The sequence below is a fragment of the Panthera leo genome, chromosome F2 (genome assembly GCF_018350215.1).
Source record: "Panthera leo isolate Ple1 chromosome F2, P.leo_Ple1_pat1.1, whole genome shotgun sequence".
Classification (NCBI taxonomy): Eukaryota; Metazoa; Chordata; class Mammalia; order Carnivora; family Felidae; genus Panthera; species Panthera leo.
The window spans coordinates 69,359,635-69,381,355 of record NC_056695.1 but is presented as its reverse complement, the minus strand read 5'-3'; the positions used below and the strand labels follow the sequence as shown (position 1 = coordinate 69,381,355).

Genomic DNA, 21,721 nt, shown 5'->3' with positions numbered 1-21,721 from the left:
ATCCATTTTCATTCTCGGTCGTTGTCAGGCTCTCAGAATGTACAGTAGCTCATTCTGGCCACTTAGTGAACACAGCCTGGGCTTTGGACTCAAGGCATCACGGGTGTGATCCTGGCTTACCTCAGAAAAACTGTGAGATCATGGACAAGTACTTTATGCGTTCAGAGTCCCAGTTACCTTATCAATAGGATAGAGAGCTTGGTGCCTACTTTGAGAGTTGTTGCGAGGGTCAACCCATGAAGTGCTGTGTTCAGTGAAAGATGGTGCCCTTGCTTCATGTTACTTGAAAGAAGAGTCAACAAAAATCCCATTCTGAAAGGCATGTGAAGAACAGGTATCATTTTCTTCTTCTTCCTCTTTATGATTGTTCTGAATCACTGCCCAAAAGTCTTTTCTTTCTTCTATGATTGGAGAAGACTCTCTGTCCACCTTGTCCCACCGAGAGAGGAACAGCTCTCCTTATGGCTCTTCACGGATGCTCTAGCACAAGCTTGTTCTAGTGACTCAACACAAGACCACCGTCAGACCTTTTGGAGGTCAAATCAGCTTATGGTCAGTATCCCCACCTCCTCTGCTCTGCCTTTTCCTTCAGACCACTGATGGCCACTTTGCAAGGGTGCCTCAAGAACTGGTGAGTCTGAAGTTCCAATAAGCCACTGTGAAGGTCATCAAATTCTGTTGGGGTAAACAGTTTAGCTTTTGACCCTCAGATTATTCCTGAGGGGTAAGGAATCTGTGTTTTCATAATTCCATGATAAAAGCTATTCCTTTCCCTGGACTATACTTTCTCCCTTCCCCTTTTCCTGAAGCAACTTGGCAAAATCTTACTCTTTATTAAAATTTCAACTTCATATATTGTTGCCTTCATGAAAACATCTCCTTCCTACATTACAGTATCATCTAATGGGCTCCTATTACTATAGCTGGAGTTTTTCCCTGTAAAGACTGTGGTACAATGAATGCACACCTTTCTATATCAATAATGTATAAAATTGGAGGCCTCCTATACCCTTCACCTGTATAATAGCTGGATAATCAGCAGTACAGACCTGCCCAAGTTTCCCTTGCTTTCCTTGCTGTGAACTTTGGGGTCTCCAGGTGACCCTAAGTGCCTTGAGGTAGAAGGTGGGTCTTACTGGTTTGGTCTTACTTCAATGTGCTCTCTATGGCATAGAGATGCTGGTGGATAAACAGGAGTTGGCCTTGGAAGCTTATGTCAAAAATCTAGTTGCAGGGAAGACCACAGCTCCAATGGCCACCACAGACATTATAACAACTTGGTGTCCTATAGAGAAGCTCTGGCTGAACAGCGACATAAGGCAGTGGAGGCTGGAGAAGTGGCAGAACAATACCCAAGGAGACTGTAGTAATGATGGACTATTTCAAATCAGAACAGAAGCACACATATTCAAGTCTCATCTGCAGAAAACATAGAGGGCTTGGGACATTGTAACAAACGATTAGAGAAACGTTTGGGGGAAGCATATATGACAGAGGAGTATAGCGAGAACAGATGCCATGTGTTCCCCCACACCGTTTTCTCCTCTTGGGAATGTCAGAAGACAAGTTCCAACCTCCACTGTATATGGGGTCATATGATTGAGTTTTGGGCAATAAATGTACATGGAAGTGACGTAAGCCACTCCAGGTAGGGCCTCTAAAACCTTGACCCTCCAGCTCTCTCTTCCTTTCCAAGGCAATGTAGAAGGACATGAGTTCCAGGAGCAGAATTTCAGGATGATGGAGAGGAACCCAACGCCCATTGGGCTGTGATGTGGGTGAGAAACTTGTGTTAAGTCCCTGAGATATTAGTGTTTATTATTACTCCAGCATGGCTTAGGTGACTTAAGATGAGATAAGAAGCTTCCCTGGCTTTTACAGCTATGCACAGTGCATAGGTAGGTCCAGAAATAAAAAAAAAGTAGATCCAGAAAACCCCAAGGAGCTACAGTCTAGGAGGGAAATACCCACTAGGTTAGAGCTAAAAGTAATACAGCTCTAGCAGTTAGGTCTGTCAGTTTTCACACACAGCTAAGAGCATAGACTAATCTCGGCACCTGAGTAAGGAGTGTTTCTAGCAACTTCCACACCACCAAATCAGAAACAACACAATTCCTTATCCCTTGGTGATTCTCCCTCTTCTAGGTCTTATCTCTCTTTTCTTTCAATACAGCCAGACCTTAGGCTCCTGTATCTGTCTTTGAGGGGAAGTTGCCACTGGCAAGGTGAATGTGATTTGAATTTTGTTCTTCTTTTTTTATGTTTAAAAAATTAAAAAGAAATTTTTTTTACATTTATTTTTGAGAGAGAGACACACAGAGTACGAGCCAGGGAGGGGCAGAGATAGAGAGAGACACAGAATCCGAAGCAGGCTCCAGGCTCTGAGCTGTCAGCATAGAGCCCGATGTGGGGCTCGAACTCATGGACCGTGAGATCATGACCTGAGCTGAAGTCAGATGCTTAACCCACTGATCTGCCCAGGTACCCCTGAATTTTGTTCCTCTAAGGGAGGCCCTGCTTACCGATTCTGGACAATTTATTGTTCCCATCTATAATCTGAAGTAGGCACCAATTCTTTTTGCTAAAATTATAATTTTGATCTGCAGGTGACTGTGTATTGTAGTAATAAGATCCTCTTAGTTACTGGTATACCTGCCCTAGTGAACTGTGATCTTAAAAACAGGGACTCCATTTTTGTATCTTTGTCATGCCTGTATGTTCAGCACCCAGGAACCATTCTTGGCACAGAGTGATTTGTGATCCAGAAAGGAATGACAAAAGTATTTACCTTCCATTACACATCTAACGGTACTTTGCTACTTCTTCACCCTGTTTGTGGTGGTGATTTGCCTGGAGTTGGAGACTACGGTTCTGCCACGTATTTCTCACAATGTTTCTCTTTAGAGTGCCTTTACCTAGGATGACCTCCCTGGGGTGGGCACAAGGATACGTCCCAGGGACACGCCCCTCATCCCTAAGTCCATGAATTATAACAAAACAGTTGTCTCATGGCTGGAACAGTTCTCCATTCCTGTTGGCAGTATCCAGCGGCTTTGTTGGGCCAGCAAGCTGAAGTCATACTTGGAGCACACTTTGCCCATGGAGATTCATCTCAAATGCCAAGTGCAAGGGTGACTGGCCATGCACCCAAAATAAACCTGGGCAGTAGCCCTCATAATGTTTTCTCAACGGAGGAGAACTGCTCAAGGAACGTAATTCTGGGGGGCTCTGATAGCGAGAGGACATAGAATCATAGGAGTTCAGAGATGAAAGAGAACTTTGAGAATTTTCTCCAATCTTTCCACTTGATAGGTGAGAAAACTCAGGACCAGAGAGCAAAGTGACTCGGCAAGATCAAAACAATTGACAGCAGAATAGGCAGGATTAGAGTTAAGTTGCTGGAGACCCTAGAGGTACTCTTCTCATCATCTTAAGCTGCTAATACAACTTTTTTTTTTTTTCTGACAATGTGTAGATACCCCAGGTGGGGCATAAAGGCAATAGCTATAACACCCCACCCACCGTGTACTGAGTTTGACACTTTACATGAGTTGTCTAATCTTACCTCAAAGGCTCTATTCTCTATCATGCAGAGAAAACAACTGAGGCTTGGGACAGGGTGCCAACCTGCCAAGGTCACCCAGACACTCAATGTCTGATTAGACTCTGAAATACCTACCTGCCTGTTTCTGGGGCTCAGGATCTCAACCACATTCCATGGCAATCTGGTGCCATGGGGAAATGAATGAGCATGTTGTAAATCCAAAATTCAAGACCTTCTTAAATCCCAGAGCATGCCCTTGGTCAAATTATGAGACACAAAATTTGTCTTCAGGCACTTGGCCACATCCATTCACCCAACCCACTTCAAGGCTTCCAGAGTGGCTCCTTTTGCTTTAGATGTTCTGTTTCTAAGTGGTAAGAATTTTTAAAAAAGCACTGACCTTGTGCTTTTTTAAATCCTTAAATTTTGGTTTTAGCTCTCCTACCAACTTCCTCTATGTGATCTTTATAAAGTCCCTTCACCTCTTTTCCCTTCAATTTCTTTAACCTTCAAGAAAAGAAGGTAGAGTGGAACCAAACATTCTGAAGCCACAGACAGGCTTGGTAGGGGAGTGTGGACGATCAGTGATAGTTATTGTGGGTGTATTAAGAGGTTGGTATTATAATATGAAAAGGATTTGCCATCCATAGACCAGAGGGTCTTTGAGTATCCCTTTGAGCTCCCTTCAAGTTCTAATGTAGTCCTCCTAGAATTGCAATGAAATACTAATCGGTGAGGTACCCCTTCCCTCCACTCCAGAAACCTGCAGTCTGTGGGAAAGATCTTTGGTGGTGACTCTCAGGAAATAGAAAATCCAGTATTTTTCCCAGGGAAGAAGCATCCTCTAAACCACCAACCAGAGGGAACATGATGGCCCCTCTTTTGTTATAGCCTGGAGTGATCCACAAATGCTTATCGCAGGGAGGCAGAGGGAAACTGACATGTCATGGGACTTGGAAGATGCTGTTATATGGTTTAAAAAGGTAACATCTCACTATAAAATTTCTTTGGGGTCTAGGCAATCTCCACGTACCCATCTAATTAGGAATAGGGCAAGACAGAGCCAGAGAAGTAAAATATTGCTTCATTTCACACACATTTATTGAGAGCCCCCTCTGTGTTATGCACTATTTTAGGCAGAGAAAATAAACAATAACATAAACAAGGCATAATTCTGGATTTGTGGAACTTACCAACTTTAGCAGAGATGCCTGGCTGTCCATCAGAAATATACGCTTCCCTTCTGGAGATGGGGGTTGTTGGTGGATAGGGGCTGTCCTGGCAGAGCCTTTCCTCAGTCTCAGAATGAATTCTTGCCAATAGAATGAATGGAAGGGATGAGTATGACTTCTAGGGCCAACTGCCTACGGAGCATAGTGTCTTCTCCACTCTCTCTCATTTGCTGGTTGAACACACTCCCCTGGAGGACTTGGGGACCATGATTCCCTGAATCACATGTGGAAAGCTAACTGCTGACAACTAACACCTGCATCTACCTGCTAACATCAGCAGAAAATACACTTTCATTATAAGTAAGACTATAAGCCACTGAAGTTTCAGTTTATTTGTCAAATCAGTTAGGTTTCCTTAACAGATATACCCAAAATGTTCACAGAAGATGAGCAAACCAGAATTTATAAGCCACTTAATTTGTGTCATGATAGGAGTCAGTTTTATGTGCTATGGGAATACAGATCTGGGGATCAGGGAAAACTTCCTCCTGGACATGGAACAGCCCGTAGGAATTAGCTATGGGAAAGCTATGAACAGGGTGAAGTCGGAGGGGTCAGAGGGAATGGCAGGTGCAAGGGTCCAGAGGAAAGAAGGAACATGACATCTTATGTAAGAAATAGAGTTCAGTGCTTACAGCTGAAGTTCAAGCAAGGAATGAGGAGTAGACAGAATAGGATGGTAAATAGGGACAGATGATGGCATGTTGGAAGTTTTGACTTTGACAGGAAGACGGGTGGTGGGGGACCAAAGCACAACAACAAATTGTCGGATTGCTCTGGTTTATAGAAGGCAAAACCAGAAGGAGGAGGTTATGCCTATCTGATCCATTATTCTTCCCACTCTCTAGCACAATGACAGCTCCAAAACAAGGACCACATATATATTCATTGCCTGATGGATGAACAAATGGGTTGGACCATTAAGAGCCTGTTATACTGGCTCAGATGAAAGATGATGGGACTTAAACAAAGCTAATGAAAGGTAGCTGACATGGATATAGTTGTGAGACTGAGTTAGCAAGTGATGGACTGGGTATGGCCAAGTAGGGAGGACTTCCATGGTAATTTCACATGTTAAGTTGCTACTTGTATATAGAGCAATTGCCATGAACCAAGGACTGTTATAAGTGTTTTACATGTTAAGTTATTTGATCCTTGTAAAAACTCTATGAGTTAACTCATAAATGTGAGATGAGGAAAGTGAGGCACAGAAGGGTTAATAGTTTATCACAAGTGACAGAGCAAGTTACTACTGGAGCCAGAAGTTAAACAGTCTATATTTGGAGTCTGTGCTACCCAGGGTATGAGATTTTTATCTGCTGTTATAAGACATAGTCAGAGAATCTGCATTGGGAAGAAGAAAATGAGCTGACATTCAGACTTGTGAAATTTAAGTTGCCTGTGGAACATGCAAGCAGAAATATCAGGAGGCAGGTGGGTATTTGCAGTCAACTTGGTGAAGACCGCACCTACGGTGTAAACTCTCGAGAAAGTGGCCACAGAAAGACTGGGCTCGTTGTAGTTAGTGTCAAAATGCTAATACAGGATGCAGCCATGTGTGTGTAGGCAATCCAAAATACAAATTTTGTGCAGCCTGAAAGATAGGAGTGGACGTTACAGGATGTGCGTAAGGAAGGAGCAGAGGGGTTGAAATGGAGTAAAGATGGGGACACTTCCCTTAGTCATATTTAGCTAGGGGGGGCACTGATCCCAATGAGAGAGGGCCTGAAACTATCAGCAGAGCTATAGCACATCACACACGTGAGTCGTTCTCTATGTAATTTTTTTTTGGCAATTAATACTACAGTAATTATTTAATATTACTGTGACTGCTTAGGATTTTCATTACACATGGTGTATAATGGTCATTTAAAATTGTGGCCACTTAAAATTAACTCTTGCAATTAAAGGAATCCTCCTGCATTTTGTAAGAGGAGAGAGGTACTCGAACCACGTAAACAGCAATTGTAGTCACAGTTTTAGCAGAAATAACTGGAGAATAACTCTTACAGAATAATTGGAACAAGGTTGAGTCCCCCTTGAACATTTGGTAAGTCACATGTAATATTCTGTCTACCAGTTAGTCTAAAACAAGGACCGTAATACCAACTGAAAAATGTATTGTTGGGAGAAATCAGTAAACACATTAATAAAAAGTACAAAGGCTCCTTAGAATATACTAAATAAATAACAATAGTACTTACTTCTCCAGTGTGTATTTTGTTTTCAGGCTGCTCCTACACAAAGATACCACTCTTTTCTTCTGAGCTAAACCCACACGAGTACTTTGGCCTCTCTTGGCTAGCTTTCGACCCTTAATTTCTTATGATAATAGCATCAATAATACTTTCTCAATTGAATGATGCTTTAAATTTAGGAAGTGCTTTTACATGTGCTGCTTATTTAATCTTCACACAACGCAGGGAGAGAAACTCCATTTTATAAGTGAAGGACGTGATGCTTAGAGAAGGCTGGTTATTAATTCTGCCTTTACCATCAATGGTAATTAACACTCACCCTGTTCTGGGCACTTTGAAAGCATTCCATGTCTTACTTTCTTTTTCAATCCTCTTAACAAACGCATGCACTCGGTATAATAGTCATTCCCATTTTACATATGGGGAAGCTGAGGCTCAGAGGGGTGTGGGAGCTGTCCGAGGACCCAAGGAGCAGGTTTTGGAATGGAACCTCCGTCCTAGCCTTCTGGGCCCTCATCCTCTCTCTCCTACTCTTCACATGCAGCCTCGTCTAAGCCAGATTGTGCTTCCGAGCTGGGAAGTTTCCCAATGTGCACAAACTGTTCTTTATGTGTGCTGTTCAAGACAAACCATTGCCCCGTGGCTGCCCTTTCCCCTATTGACTTATCTTGGGACTGACTGGGAGGTGGACCCTCTGCTTGCATGTACAATTCCCAACTCATTCCTCCTTGGTGAACTTGATTTCTTATTTTGGGGCCCAGGAGGGTGAATATTGCCCAAGAACATTCCAGGGTTTATTTGAGGCAAACTCTGAAGAAGGTAAATTTTGTCCTGTCTTCCTTTATTCTACTTGAGTAACTGATTTTTGTTGATCTGACTCAAACTCTCCAGCTTTATTACCACCTAAAATACCTTCATTGAATCTCTTTTGTGTGCCTGGATCTGTGCTCTATGTTGCACATATAAAGATAAATAAGAAATGTTTTATTGGTAGACTCAGGACTGTAAACAGGTAGGAACAGTGTGACATGATAAATGCTAGAAGATTCCTCAAGGTAACAAAGAAGCACAAGGCATGGAGTGACTAACCACTTCCAAAGTAAAGGTCTGACAGTTCCGGGTAAACCTCCCAGAGCTAGAGCAAGTTGAGTTAGGTTTTGGAGAACACAAGATTCTGTGGGTTTGGAGGACGGTTGAATAATAGGAAGAACAATCAGTCTCTGGAGATGCAGATCTGAGTTAGCAGGGCACATGCTGGAAATTGTGAGTGGTCCACAATTTCCTTATGTCTGAGGCAAACTCTGTGGGATGAAAAGGAATGGGACACGAAGCTGGAGAGGCAAGCCACAGACACAGTGCAGAGGACTTGTACCTCATCTAAACCGTTTGTACTTTTCTTGTTCCGACCAAGTAAAGCCAACAAAGAATTTTAATCAGGGCGGCAGCATAATGAGATTTTTTTGTTCTGTAGGTTCGTTCCAATGGGTAGTTGGGAATTAAGATCCACGGGGAAGATTCTGGAGACGCAGCTTGAAGGTTGAGCCAAAGGTAGAGATAATGAGGGCCCAAATTAATGTCGATGCTGTGGAAAAGGAAGACAAGGGTTCTGAGAGTCATTCATGAGAAAATCATGAGAAGGATAGGAATGTTGACCAAAGAGTTGCTAAGGATTCTGACATGAAAAAATATCACGGATGTTGATACCTTTAAGCAAGAGAGGGATTTCAGGTCCACCAGGTTTGACAAAGGGGGAAAATAAGTAAGTTTGTCTTTGAATGTGTTTTCATTTGAAGTTCTCATAGGACATCCAGGGAGAGAGAGTGAATGGGGAGTTAAAAATACAGTGCTTAAGCAAACTAGTGCTTAGGAGAGCAATCTAGACATAGAGATTGGAAAGTTTTCAGCACTCAAGTGGTGATTAGAGATGGTTTTTATAAAAAACAAAAACAAAAACAAAAACAGGTGGCGGGCGGGGAGAGACTTCGTTCTACAGAGTGAAAGAAAGCTAGCTATAGGATAGAAACTTACGGCATGCAGATATTTCAGGGTGAAGAAAGGACGAGGAGACAGAGAAATAGCTTCCCAGAGGTTTGAGGGAAACCTGGAGAGAAAGCTTTCACTAAAGACAAGGGAAGAAAGAATTTGAAGGAGTTAAATGTCATCGGAGCAGCAGGGAATAAGATAAGGAGTGAAAAGGGTCAGCTGGCTAGAGCAGTTAGTAGGTTATAGAGCCCCTGGAAGAGAAGTTTTGTGAAGCGATGAGGCCCAGAGCCAAAAAGCAGTAGTGGGTTAGGGAGTAAATGAAGGTTGAGCAAGTGTTGGGAGTAAATGCAGACCACGGGTTTATGAAGCTGAGGAAAGGGAGGGTAAGTGACTTTGCTGAAGGTCATAAGGCTTCTAAGTGGTAATACCAGGACCTTTAGATCAAATGACCTGATATATTAAAATGTCCTTTGGGGGCTTTCTCTCACTTATTCATTCCTTTATTTAAGTATGTATTGATCACCTGCTCTCTTTGAGACTTCTTGGAGTTAGGCCCCTTAGATAATATATCATACAAAGCAAGTTATGGGTGATTATCAAGAAGAGTGAAGGGCCTGAGATTTTACAGTACTTGCAAACTAACAAGTTAGCCTGCCACAGTTTCATGGATGCGGGCAGAAGACGGGCGACTCCTGGGTCAGAGACAGAGGACAGTTAACTACTTATAGCAATAATAGTAACTAGAGTAATTCGAGTAATATTTTCTTAAGCCACTTCCCTGAGTCTTAATTCCCAAAGGGTGCCACCAACAGAGCCATGTGATGCCCGCACATACAGGGCAGTGTGACAGGGGAGGAATACTGAGTTTAGGGAATTAGAATCATTTATAATGGGCAGTAAGCACACCTAACCTGTGCTCTACAGAGAGACTTTAACTCTATCATAGTGGACAGTAAACAAACCTACATTCTGCTCTGGAGGAAGACACTATCTATAGTTTCCTAAGTTGTTGGCTAAACAAACATCCTTGAACAAGGGAGGGAGTGTCTCTGCTTGCAACATGCGTAAAAACACAAGAGACCCATGGGAAATTGTCTCCTAACAATCATGTAGTATAGATTACGCATTTCCTACCCAATATTCATTTTCTTCCACCTTGTTATAGAAAATTGAGTATCTGCCAGGCAGCAACGTACCTAATTAAAGACTATGTGATAGCCGGAGCCCTAGCAGCGATATTGTGACCATGAAGGATGTAGCTACATACCAGAAAGGGTAAGTGTCATAACAGAAGGAGTCTGGGTCCCTGAGAGCAGCCATGGTCTGTCTATCTCTGGATGTTATGTGAGTGGATAAGCCTTTATGTGTTTGTGCCATTATATTGGACTCTGTTATTAGCAACCGTAGTTGTTATTAGTAACTGAATGCGATTACTAGTAGGGATGAGGGAGAGAGCACTAGATAGCAGAGCTCCAAGATAACTGGGAGACTTTAATTGTAGTCTTCATTTTACTACTAATTTGCCAGGTTAACGTAAGCATGCCACTTGATCTTTATGAACTTCATATTTCTCAGCTACCCATTAGGTTCTTCCAAGTTCTAAGATTTTCTTGTCCTCAATTTTTAAAATATCCTTCCTTTTTTAATCTTTCAAAACTCATTTATTCAGGAGTCCATTCTTTTTGGACAGGTGCCCATCTGAAAAGTAACTAGAGGAAAAGAAATAGATAATATTTAGATAGATAATAGATAATAGCTTAAATTTCTGCCTCCCTTTTCCCAACACCTGAATGTGTGCACTCTGGAGGTGTCTTAACCTAGGGATATGACTTTCTAATGGATTGGCAGACATCTTTAAGCATGGTAGGGGAGGGATTTAAATGGAAATCTCTTGCAATAATGCAAATAGTCTGCCTGTTATAACTTCTGTAGTCCTAGTACTTAGCACAGAGCCTAGTATGCAATAGGTCCCCTATAAACATATATTGAATGAACAAACACCCTCATTTTAAAGACTAGGAAATTAAGGACCGGCAATGAGTGGGACATAATCCCCTTTAGTCATATATGCTAAAATGCTATCTCTAGTGCCATGCAGAATGTGACCCGAAGTTTTCATATGAAATAAATCTTTGATAATCTAAAATAGAAGAGGTCAGAAAGAAAAAAAAATGATATTTGAGTTAAATGGTTTCTGATTATCATTTTTCCCTTTTTTAAAGAAAAGCAGGTCATTTGTTCATTGGAAATATAGCTGTCAGTTTAAGTTATGCCCTCGTTTGAATAAATTGATATTGGATAATGAGGTTTCACTGAATGACTACATGTACTTTTTTCTCTGGGCTAAATAATTCCAATTCCTCTAACCTTTTCTCATGAATTGTATTTTCTTGGCTCTTAATCACTCTCTTTGTTCTCCCATGAGACTGAATAAAAGTGTTAACCAGCAACAAATATCATAGAATGATTTTTACATGAACACTAGCCTTATGCTCACTTTTAAATACATCATGCCATTGGTGACCCTAGTGTCAGATTTTGTCTTTTATAATATACTAGAATACTTTTCTATCTTACTAATGTCTAGAATTACCTCTAAGTTGATATTAATCTGTGGGTCCCTGATGCTAGCTATTTCTATTTTGCCAAGTATCTAGATAATTAATATCAAGGAAACCAAAAGGCAAGTTGGCATATGGGATTTTCTCATTCTCAATCTGGTTATTTCATTTTTCCACTCACGAATCTATCCATCAATTCATTCAACCAGCATGTGTTATTTCTTTACTCTGTGACAGGCTCTGTGCTAAATGCTAGTGTAGTGATAAAAGAGAATCCAGACAACTCATAGCTTCAAGGGCCAACATCTTATAACCAGCAACCATAATAGAGCATAGTCAATGCAAAGGTATCAATACAGCAAGCTATAGGAACACAAATGCCCTCTAATGCAATTGAGTTCAGGTGTCTCAATAGACAAGCAGTAACCAGGCAAAAGAGAGGAGGGTTGGACAATCGCTATACTAGGTAATACTAATATATACTAAAAATTAGTTATAACTAAAGGGTTATAGGATTGAAGGAGATCACTTTATTTATGCCCTTGCCATGACACAAGACCACGACGGAAGTGGAGAGCCTTTCCTGTGTCAGGGGCTATGGTAGGTGCTAAGGTTAGAGCAGAGAACAAATTATACATGGCAGGGAGCTGGATGTCTAGAGGAGGAAACAGACAAGTAAGTTGATAGTTAGAATTAAAGTGACCTGGCTCTCCTTAGAATAGTCTTGTTAATTTCATTTATCCTTGCTTAATTATTAACTATGCTCCCTCACACTATCAACAGTGTCCTGGTTTGGGGGCGCCTGGGTGGCTCACTCGGTTAAGCGTCCGACTTCAGCTCAGGTCATGATCTCACGGTTCGTGGGTTCGAGCCCTGCGTCAGGCTCTGTGCTGATGGCTGGGAGCCTGGAGGCTGCTTAGGATTCTGTGTCTTCCTCTTTCTCTGCCCCTCCCCCATTCTCTCTCTCTCTCTCTCTCTCTCTCTCTCTCAAAAATAAATAAAAACATTAAAAAAAATTTTTTTTAAAGAGTGTCCTGGATTGAATAATGAAATTTTATATGGTAATCCTTGTCATGGGACAACATGATAATAGCTCCCCTAGAGATAGTATAGGGCGTGATTGGAGCTTTGAGAGAAGAACACCAAAAACAAGCTCCTAACCTAGTCAGTTTCTAGCAAAATTCTAGAAATTTGCCAAAGATAGTGATGAGGTAAACTCTTTATCCGGTAAGAAACACTGGAAAAAAGTATCCAGGTAGATGTTTTAATAGCTTGGTCCAACCAAGTGTTGATAACTCTGTTCTGCTTGTTTGGAAAGAAAGATGTCAACGAAACATCAAATTGTGTGCATGACGAGTCAGTTTCTCTCCTGTGCAATTAAGAGAGATGTTTGGAGGGGTAACAATATCAATTGCTTCACAAGATTAAGCAGTTGGAAGGCTATTGAAATGAATCCTCCAGTCTCCCAAATGAAAATATATCCAAGAATTTCTTGCAGGTTCAAGTAAAATGTTTAGGCATATTTGGAAAGATAAGGATGCACGTTTAATCATTGAGGTATTTTTTCCCCCTGTAAATAAATTCATACACCTTAGAGGAAGAAACACATGCACTTAAACTCAAAATGCAAAACATGCTTTGAGAATGGACAATTCAGTCAAACAATTCACTGAGTAAAAATGATCTCTTTTCTTGTATGCATGAGGTTGGGGGAAGGGTTCTTCGAGTTCAGTGCCATCCAGTCAGGAGACCTTAGCAAGCCAAAGGTGGGGGGGGCCTGAAGAGACATCTGTCATTTATCTATTTGTTATTCTCAACTCTGTAGCTATAGGTCCAGTGAAAAGGAAGAAGGATAGGCTCTGAGAAGGGCTTTTGAAGGGTGAGGATTGGAAGAAAGAAGCAAAAGAGAAAGACATTAGCACTTCTACATGCCAGGCACTGGGCTGAGGGCTTTACATATAATGTCTCCTTGCTTCAATAATGATCCAGGGATAGATTTGACTATGGAAACCTGTGGTTTAGGAAGCTTCAGTGGTTGGTCCGCATGTAGGCCACATACATTGGTGGGGCCTCATTGAAAGCCCAGTGTAGCTAAACTCCCATGACTCTTATTTCTTCTATTTATTCTTCAACACATATCTTAGGTCTGATAAAATAGCTCTTTTTTGATATGTGAGGTTGTTTAAAGGAGAGGAGATTTCAAATGGAGAGACTGACGTGAATTAAGGTATTCTTTTAGCCAGGGATAGAGCACCACAGAATCTTCCATCATGACCAAAGGCAGCCAAAAAACAACCCAAACTTTTTAGTAGAAGAACAAAGAAAGAAAAGAGAAAAAAAATGATGAAGTTAAACAGAGAAGATTATCATGTTCTCTGTAAAAGAATAGACGGAAAATCGTGGGCCCTCTATCGGAGTTCTTGGTTGCAAGCAACAATAACTACTTTTGGTTAACTAAAGCAAATGAGGAAGGAAATGCCAAAGAATTAGGCTTCAGGAAGCGCAAGAATCCAGGCAGGTCCTGGAATGAAGGAAGCAAACGCTGACGGTTTCTTCTGGAAGCTTCTGTCAGCATAAAGACCCAAACTGCAAGAAGGGAGTATCTGAAAGGTCCAGCCTGGATATGGGTTCATATATCCAAGAGCAAAGAAGGTAGTTTCCCAGAGCAAAAGCTACTTTAAAAACTATATGATGTCACCAAAAACACCAATTGCCTTTAATTATCACCACTATGGCTTTGATGTCTTTCCCCTATATATTAGTTTCTTAGGGATGCCATAACAAAATGCCGCAAACCAATTACTTTAAAACAATAGATTTTTTTTCTATCAAAATTTTGGAGACTAGATATCTGAAATTAAGGTGTCCTTAGACCATTCTCCCTCTAATGGCCCTGAAGAACATGACTCTTCCTCATTTCTGGTGGCTTAACCAATTCTTGTGAGCGTATCACTCCAACCTCCAAATCCGTAGTCACATAGCCTTTTCTCTGTGTGTCTTTGTGGGCTCTACTCTTCTTATAAAGGTGCTAGTTATTGAGTTTAGTGCCCACCCTAACCCAGTATGACCTCATCAAAACTTAACAAATTACATCTGCCAAGAATTTAGTTCCAAATAAGATTACACAGTGAGGTTCTAGGTTTCTGTGAATTCGGGGGTGCCATGACCTACTACACCCTGTCTCTCTGAAACCATTTGCATCTTTCTTTTTTCTTTTTTTAACATTTACCTATTTACTTGGAGAGAGAGGGAGAAAGTGGGAGTGGGGATGGGGCAGGGAGAGAGAATCCCAAGCAGGCTCAGTGCTGCCAATGTGGAGGCTGATGTGGGGCTCGACCCTACGAACCGTGAGATCATGACCCTAGCCGAAACCAATAGCCGGACACTTACGTGACTGAGCCACCCAGGTGCCTCCCATTTGCTTCTTTCTATCAGAAACCAGCTACACTGACTTTTTAAACATTTGTATTTAATTAGATTCAGGTTAATTAACATACAGTGTAGTAACGGTTTCAGGAGTAGGACCCAGTGCTTCATCACTTACATATAACTCCCAGGGCTCATTCCAACACATGCCCTCCTTAATGCCCATCCCCCATCTCGCCCCTCCCCCCACCCACCTCCCCTCCACCAATCCCCCTGTTTATCCTCTGTATTTAAGAGTCTCTTATGATTTTCCTCCCTATTTTTATTTGATTTTTCCTTCCCTTCCACTATATTTATCGGTTTTGTTTCTTAAATTCCACATATGAGTGAAATCATATGATATTTGCCATTCTCTGACTGACTTGTCGCTTAGTGTAATACACTCTAGTTCCAGCCATGTTGTTCTAAATGGCAAGATTTCATTCTTTTTAATCATCGAGTAATATTCCAGTGTGTGTGTGTGTGTGTGTGTATCACATCTTTTTTATCCATTCATCAGTCAGTGGACATTTGGGTCTTTCCATAATTCGTCTATTATTGATAGCACTTCTATAAACATTGGGGTGCATGTATCCCTTCAAATCAGCATTTTTGTATCTTTTGGATAAATACCTAGTAGTGTGATTGCTGGGGCTTGGATAGTTCTATTTTAACCTTTTGAGAAACCTTCATACTGTTTTCCAGAGTGGCTGCACCAGTTTGCATTCCCACCAGCAGTGCGAAAGTATTCCCCTTACACTGACTTCTAATTGTTGACTTAAATGTGTCTTTCTATGGATCTATGAGCCTTTAAGAGTATGGACAATGTCATGCTCATATTTGTTTACTCCTTATGTAGATGAGTGCTTGTACATTGCAGGCACAGAATCAGCTTATTGAATGAATATATAAATGAATACATAGCTAATAGGAGACATGAGAAAAAACAACAACAACCAGGAACTCCGTAATGACACTTGGCATGTAGCCTTACACAAAGATTACAGAGCCCCATGGCCCTGTCATATACTAGAGTAACACTATTGCAGAAACAGAAAACAAAATCATGTTCCCTGTCCCCCAGGCAGGTTTATAATGAATTGAATATCGAGAAAATTGACATTGCTTCCAGTTTGATTCTTACAAGTTCTCCGATAAAAGACAGTTTGCAGCTTCCATGTATTTTCCTTGTATTTCTCATCTAATTTGCCTTTTCCTAGTGTGATTACATCATGCAATCCTGTTTATCTCCTCATTGCCTTGGCCAACTTCCTTTACATTCACACCAATTGCAGATGAGTTTTGCTTATCCTTCAAGGATTTTATTTTTATACCCTGCTTGTCTGCACTTAATTTACATCTTCTCCTCCAGCTTCAAAGGTTTGCCAAGGCTGTGACTTCACCTCCTCAACAGCGGTCACTTTCTTCTTTGAAGCTGAGTTTTCATTGGAAGAGAAATGTTGTGTCTTTTGGCTCCCTCTCCTTGTCCATGCTGTCAGGAGATGAAGGCAAACCACACTTGCCCTAAGGATTTTAAGGGATAAACCTGATACTTTCTGGATATGAGGAGCCAGTCTTCTTCCCTGCTATGATTTGGAACAAGACAGAAAAAGGATTCTAAGGTTAGATGAAATCTTCAGAGATTCTGTTCCTTAAGCATTGCTCTGCCATGGACATATTTTGGGCATGAGCAGGCATATGTCCCGTCCCACAGATCACCTGGGGGAGGCAGGGAGCAGGCTGTCTTTCATTGTTGACCCCCAATTCCCACAGCGTAAGCTTCCTCCTTTGCTGGGCCTGTCCTGATTGCACTTTGAGTTTACAATATAAGATTTGTTTTTCATCCTGTTCCATGTCCTTGGAGAGAGCTCACTTTGATAACCGTGCCAGGAACTAATTGTGAGGGGAACCAATTGTACAGAAGGATGAAGTCCATGGAGGCCAGAGGTCCTCGGCATCCTGAAGAGAAGGGAGGTGCCGTAAGAGGATTGGATTCCAGGGAAGATTCCAGACTTCCTTTTCTTGAGAACTCTCAGAATGCAATGCTCAACTCTTCCACTGGAATTACTGAATCTTATGTTTGGAAAGGAGCTATAGAAGCCATGCAGCTCAAGCTCTTCAACAGTGTGAATTTGGGCTATAAGGTTCAGACTTTGGTCCTAATCACTGGAACCAATATGATGCTATAGTAGAGAAGCATCTTAGATCAACTGATGTCAGAATCTTAGCTCTGCCCCTGATGGGGTTACTTAGGCTAATATTAATAATATTGGCAGGCATTTGCTGAGCACATACTATGGGCAAGGCACTGTGATGAGTGTTTTACTCTTAACAATATATTTTATCTCAATAACAGTTCCATGAGTAGATATTATGATTATTATTATCATTATTATTTTACAAACTAGAACACATATTACACAAGTTAAGGTATGGCTCCTAAGGTTACAGACTCTGTAAAGAAAAGAATCAAGTCTTAGGGCAAGGCTTGCAACTCATGTGCTGAACAACTACATAATACTGTAAATAACTACACTCTGCCAAGCCTTGTTTCCTCATCTAGAAAATGAGGCCAAAACTCCTACTTACAAATTAATAGAATTATAAACAATTGTGCTGGACTGTGAATGTAACTAGCCAGTTATCCAGAACATAGGTTTTCAACATGATTGTCAGTGCTCTTCTCTCTACTCCTTCTCTCTTCTGGACACTATAAACCTGAAATCTCACCTCGAGAGACCCTGGACACAAGACATTGCCCTTCTCCATGGCCACTGAGGACCGGTTGGTGATTTGGCCTAGGAGTTCCGCAGGGCTGACTTGCCCATTCCCAGACAGCCCCATGAGAGCAAAAGCTTGGAAGAGACCATGCAAACTTCCAAGTCACTCTTTGTCCTCTCAGCACGTCCTGCTTAGCCCACAGCCCGACGCGTGTTGGCCAGAGGAAGCTCCCTCTTGCTCCCTGTTTCACAACATCTGGATGAAATGTGGTTCAAAAGGGCACCAACTGAGAGTTACACAACCCCCCACTCCTTCAGGATTAAGAAAGGAAAGCATCCTTTGGCTCCTCTGCAGCCCAGTTGGGGAATCCAATCAAATACTCAGCCCCTTGGAATTCCCGGTGGGACAATCTAAACTGGAGCCCTCTGTAGCCTTACTCTCCAGGGAGTTGTTATTAGGCCTGCTTCATGAATTCTCACAGTGGTCCCCGATGTCAGCCCCCAACTTTACACACAGGAAACTAGGACTCAGCAAGACTCAGGCACTCAAAGGCATGCATGAAGGATTCACACCAAATCTGTTTGATTTCAAAGCCCTTTCCCTCCTCCACTTTCCATTATTATACCTGACTGGAAGTCCAGGTGACTATATTTAGAAGAACCATTCATTCATTCATTTGCAAATGTTTATTGAGAATCTATGATGTGCCAGATAGAGACAGTGGGCATACAGCAGTGGAAAAAAAATGCAACTTTTCTGTTTTGACACAGAGCTTTTAATTGAATCAAGTGGGAAACGGACAATAAACAAACACATAAATATACAAAGTGCCAGATAAATGTTAAGTGCCAGGAAGAAAATAAAAGTAAAGCTGAAGAAGGCTTCGCTGTTAAGGTGACTTTGGAACAGAGACTTGGATAATGTGGGGAAGTGATTTATGTGGCTATTGGGGAGGAACATTCCAGAAAGTGGAGACAAAAAGTTCCACGTCCCCGAGGCAGGGGTGTGTGTGGCGTGATTGAAGAAGAGCATGGAGGTCCATGTGGCTGGTCAGAGGTCACATCACAGATGATCCCTGTAGGGCCGTGTGGGTACCCGGTGTTAGGAATTCCCGAGAGAGATGGACCAGGGATAAGGGGTGGATGGATGGGGGATGTGATCTTCAACAAGTCATTTCAGTCTCAGTACAGAAAAGTGAAGGGCTGGGACTTCACAGTAGCTTCCCAAACCTGGCTGCACAGCAAGTCCCCTAAACACCCAGCTAAAGATATAACTGCCTGGTCCCTACCCCCCAGAGACCATGATTCAGTAGATCTGGGGCCACGGCTCCATTGGAGGTTCTGATACGCAGATTAACTTGGCAACCACTTCCTTACACACACTCTAAGATTTTCCTGATTTACCCCTCTATTCATGATTTGAAGTTTGTATGGAGGAAAAAGCTGTAAATACAATCTGGAATATAAGCAGGTGTGAAAAGGTTTCTGTTATTGCTATCTGAGTAAGCAATTACAGAATGATCTCATTACTTCCCTCTCTCATCACTGCTTCCTTTCTTCCTCTGAACATGAGGAAGAGATTAAATAACTAAAGAGAGCAAATTACTACATTTTAATGCAGAAGGCTTTTGGATCAAACCCACTATTTCTCTGTGTACATTCTGATGGCCTGCAAATTGACCCGATCAAACTGGAAACTCATGTGCTATCTAAATAATCTGCTTGATATTCTGTAACATTACTCCAATTACTCATCCTTTCAATAAATTTAATCTATTGATGTGGATGCCTTATTCTATTTCACACTCTCTCTTGCTCAGGAAAAGCCTCAGTGGTCTCATAATGAAAGTGAAATAGACTTAAAATAGACTCAGGGAATTTTCTTCCCCACTACACCCCCTTTATAACAAACCCTGACATGATAAAAAGCATGAACAACTGCTGTATTTTCAGGTGAATGAATTTTGAATTTGAGAATTGACACAGATCGCTTTGTCTGTAGATTCATGTGTTGTGTTCTAGATTAGGAAGAATGCATTACACAATATGCAATCACAGGTGGAAACTTTGATGCCCACTCTTTTAGAGGATCAGTTTAGACCCTAGCTTTCTCTGGCACTAGCTCAGCAAACCTTGTCTATAAAGGACCAGAAGCAAATATTTTCATTTTTGAACCATATAGTCTCTGTTGCACATCCTCAATTCTGCCGCTGCAGCAGAGGAGTAACCATGGCTGATATGTAAATGAAGAGGCATGGTTGTGTTTTAATAAAACTTTATTTACAGAAATAGCTGGTGGGCCAGATTTGGCTGGCAAGTTGTAGTTTGCCAAATCCTGACTAATTTCCCTGTTTTGTTTTGTTTTTTTTCATTGTAGATTATGACATAGAAGCCCAGAGACAATATTAACTTCAACTTGTGGTACAGTTGAGAAGGAAACTGAGGTCTCTTGATCAATACTCCTTAGACTCTCGTAGGCTACCCTTTCCTGGGTGTTCATGTTGATATTCAGGCCACACGCTCCATCTTCAAATGCAGAACCAGGAATGAATTGAGCGCAGGCTGGTTAGATTTGGGCATGAGTCCACCATGAGTAACCTTGTAGCTGTTGTCTATCCGGTCTTTTCTTTCTGGTCATGGAGCTGTGGAAGGGACTTCTCACCCTAATCTCTTTTAAAGGTACATTTATACTTTCTGCAACCACAGCAGGTAAGAACCAAGACACTAAAGGAATTGATAGGAAAGTTTTTGTGGCCAGGAGTGAAGACAATATCAGTGTTGGCATCAAACACATCAACAAATGCAATCAATCCATTTTCTTTTCTTTCTTTTTCTTTTTCCTTTTTTTTTTTTTTTTTTTTTTTCCTTTTTTGGAAATAACCTGTCCTCTAAGAAAACTTCCTACTTACTTTCCTTTGAGGATAATTTGTACTCAGTACCATCAGCTCCAGCTGAAATTTCCCTCTCTGGGGCCTAAAATTCCATTTTTTTTTTTTGAGAAGTAAGATAAAAGAAAGTAGATTGCTTATCTTTATTGAACAAACTCCACTTTCCAAACTCTAAGTTCCAAACTCCAATTTCCTATGGATCCTGAAAACTTGCTCCAAAATGTTGGGTGTATTTTGTTTTCTTACAATGTTTTATCTTCCTCTTTTCCTTTTTCTTGCAATAGCAAAGTAACAAAAGAACAAAACTTACACTTATTCCTTATTTTACTCTTTCCTATAGGAATCCCCCATACTGAGCTGACTTTTGATCAGAGTGAAGAGTTCTGGAATTTGCTGTGAAATGCCCACTTCCTGTTTATTAATGAAGGTTGAAGGACATTAGTCCTTCCTGCTAATTGCAACTTTCTCTACCCTATGCTATTAACTCGTCTACAATGATTCCAGGGTTACTTCATGCTCCTTTGCCCCAATTACAATGACCACACCCATATCTTAAGCTAAACCTCAAATCCCACAGTGGTTTATTTCCTACTCATTTCAGGATTAAATTGAAAAAGATGACACTTGTGGACATTTGTAGAATATCTTGTACAAAATATTACGTCTTGTTGCCACTTTTATTGTTTGATTTTCAGATCCCCCCACCCCCAGGCCGTTTTATTTTATGCCAGCTGTCTGGATACTGGAATAAAAAACTTCAGTAGGTTTCCAGTATCTGGTTATCAAGCCTCTTATTTCTTTTTTTTTTTTTTAACTTTAAAATAAAATGTTTATTTATTTATTTTGAGAGAGAGAGGGAGGGCATGAGCGGGGTAGGGGTAGAGAGATAGGAACAGAGAGAGAATCCCAAGCAGGCTCCATGCTGCCAGCACACAGCCCGATGCAGGCCTCTAACCCACAAACCATGAGATCATGACCTGAGCTGAAATCAAGAGTCAGATGCTTAACTGCTGAGCTACCCAGGTGGCCCTCAGGGTTCGTATTTCTTAAGTTCTAGGAGTAAAATGTCCTTCCTCACTGTTACAAAAAACTAATTCTCTTTACTGATTTAAAAGTGTTTGAAGGGAAATACAGCCCTGCCCTTTTAAGGATCAAAAGCCATTTGTATCAGCAGAAAATCAGGTTGTAAA

The 21,721-nt window shown here is 41.3% G+C and overlaps 1 long non-coding RNA gene across 3 annotated transcripts; it reads left to right on the top strand.

Annotated features, from left to right (window-relative positions):
• Nucleotides 1-215: 215 nt before the first annotated feature.
• Nucleotides 216-21,152, top strand: LOC122211167. Of its 3 annotated transcripts, none has more exons than XR_006198534.1 (5): nt 216-334; nt 417-552; nt 8,446-8,522; nt 10,123-10,232; nt 20,872-21,152. It is a non-coding gene; the product is annotated as an uncharacterized LOC122211167 (long non-coding RNA). The 3 variants fall into 3 exon arrangements; XR_006198533.1 differs by having other exon boundaries at nt 8,446-8,733; XR_006198532.1 differs by lacking the exon at nt 8,446-8,522 and adding an exon at nt 4,436-4,527 and having other exon boundaries at nt 417-631.
• The last annotated feature ends 569 nt before the right edge of the window (nt 21,153-21,721 follow it).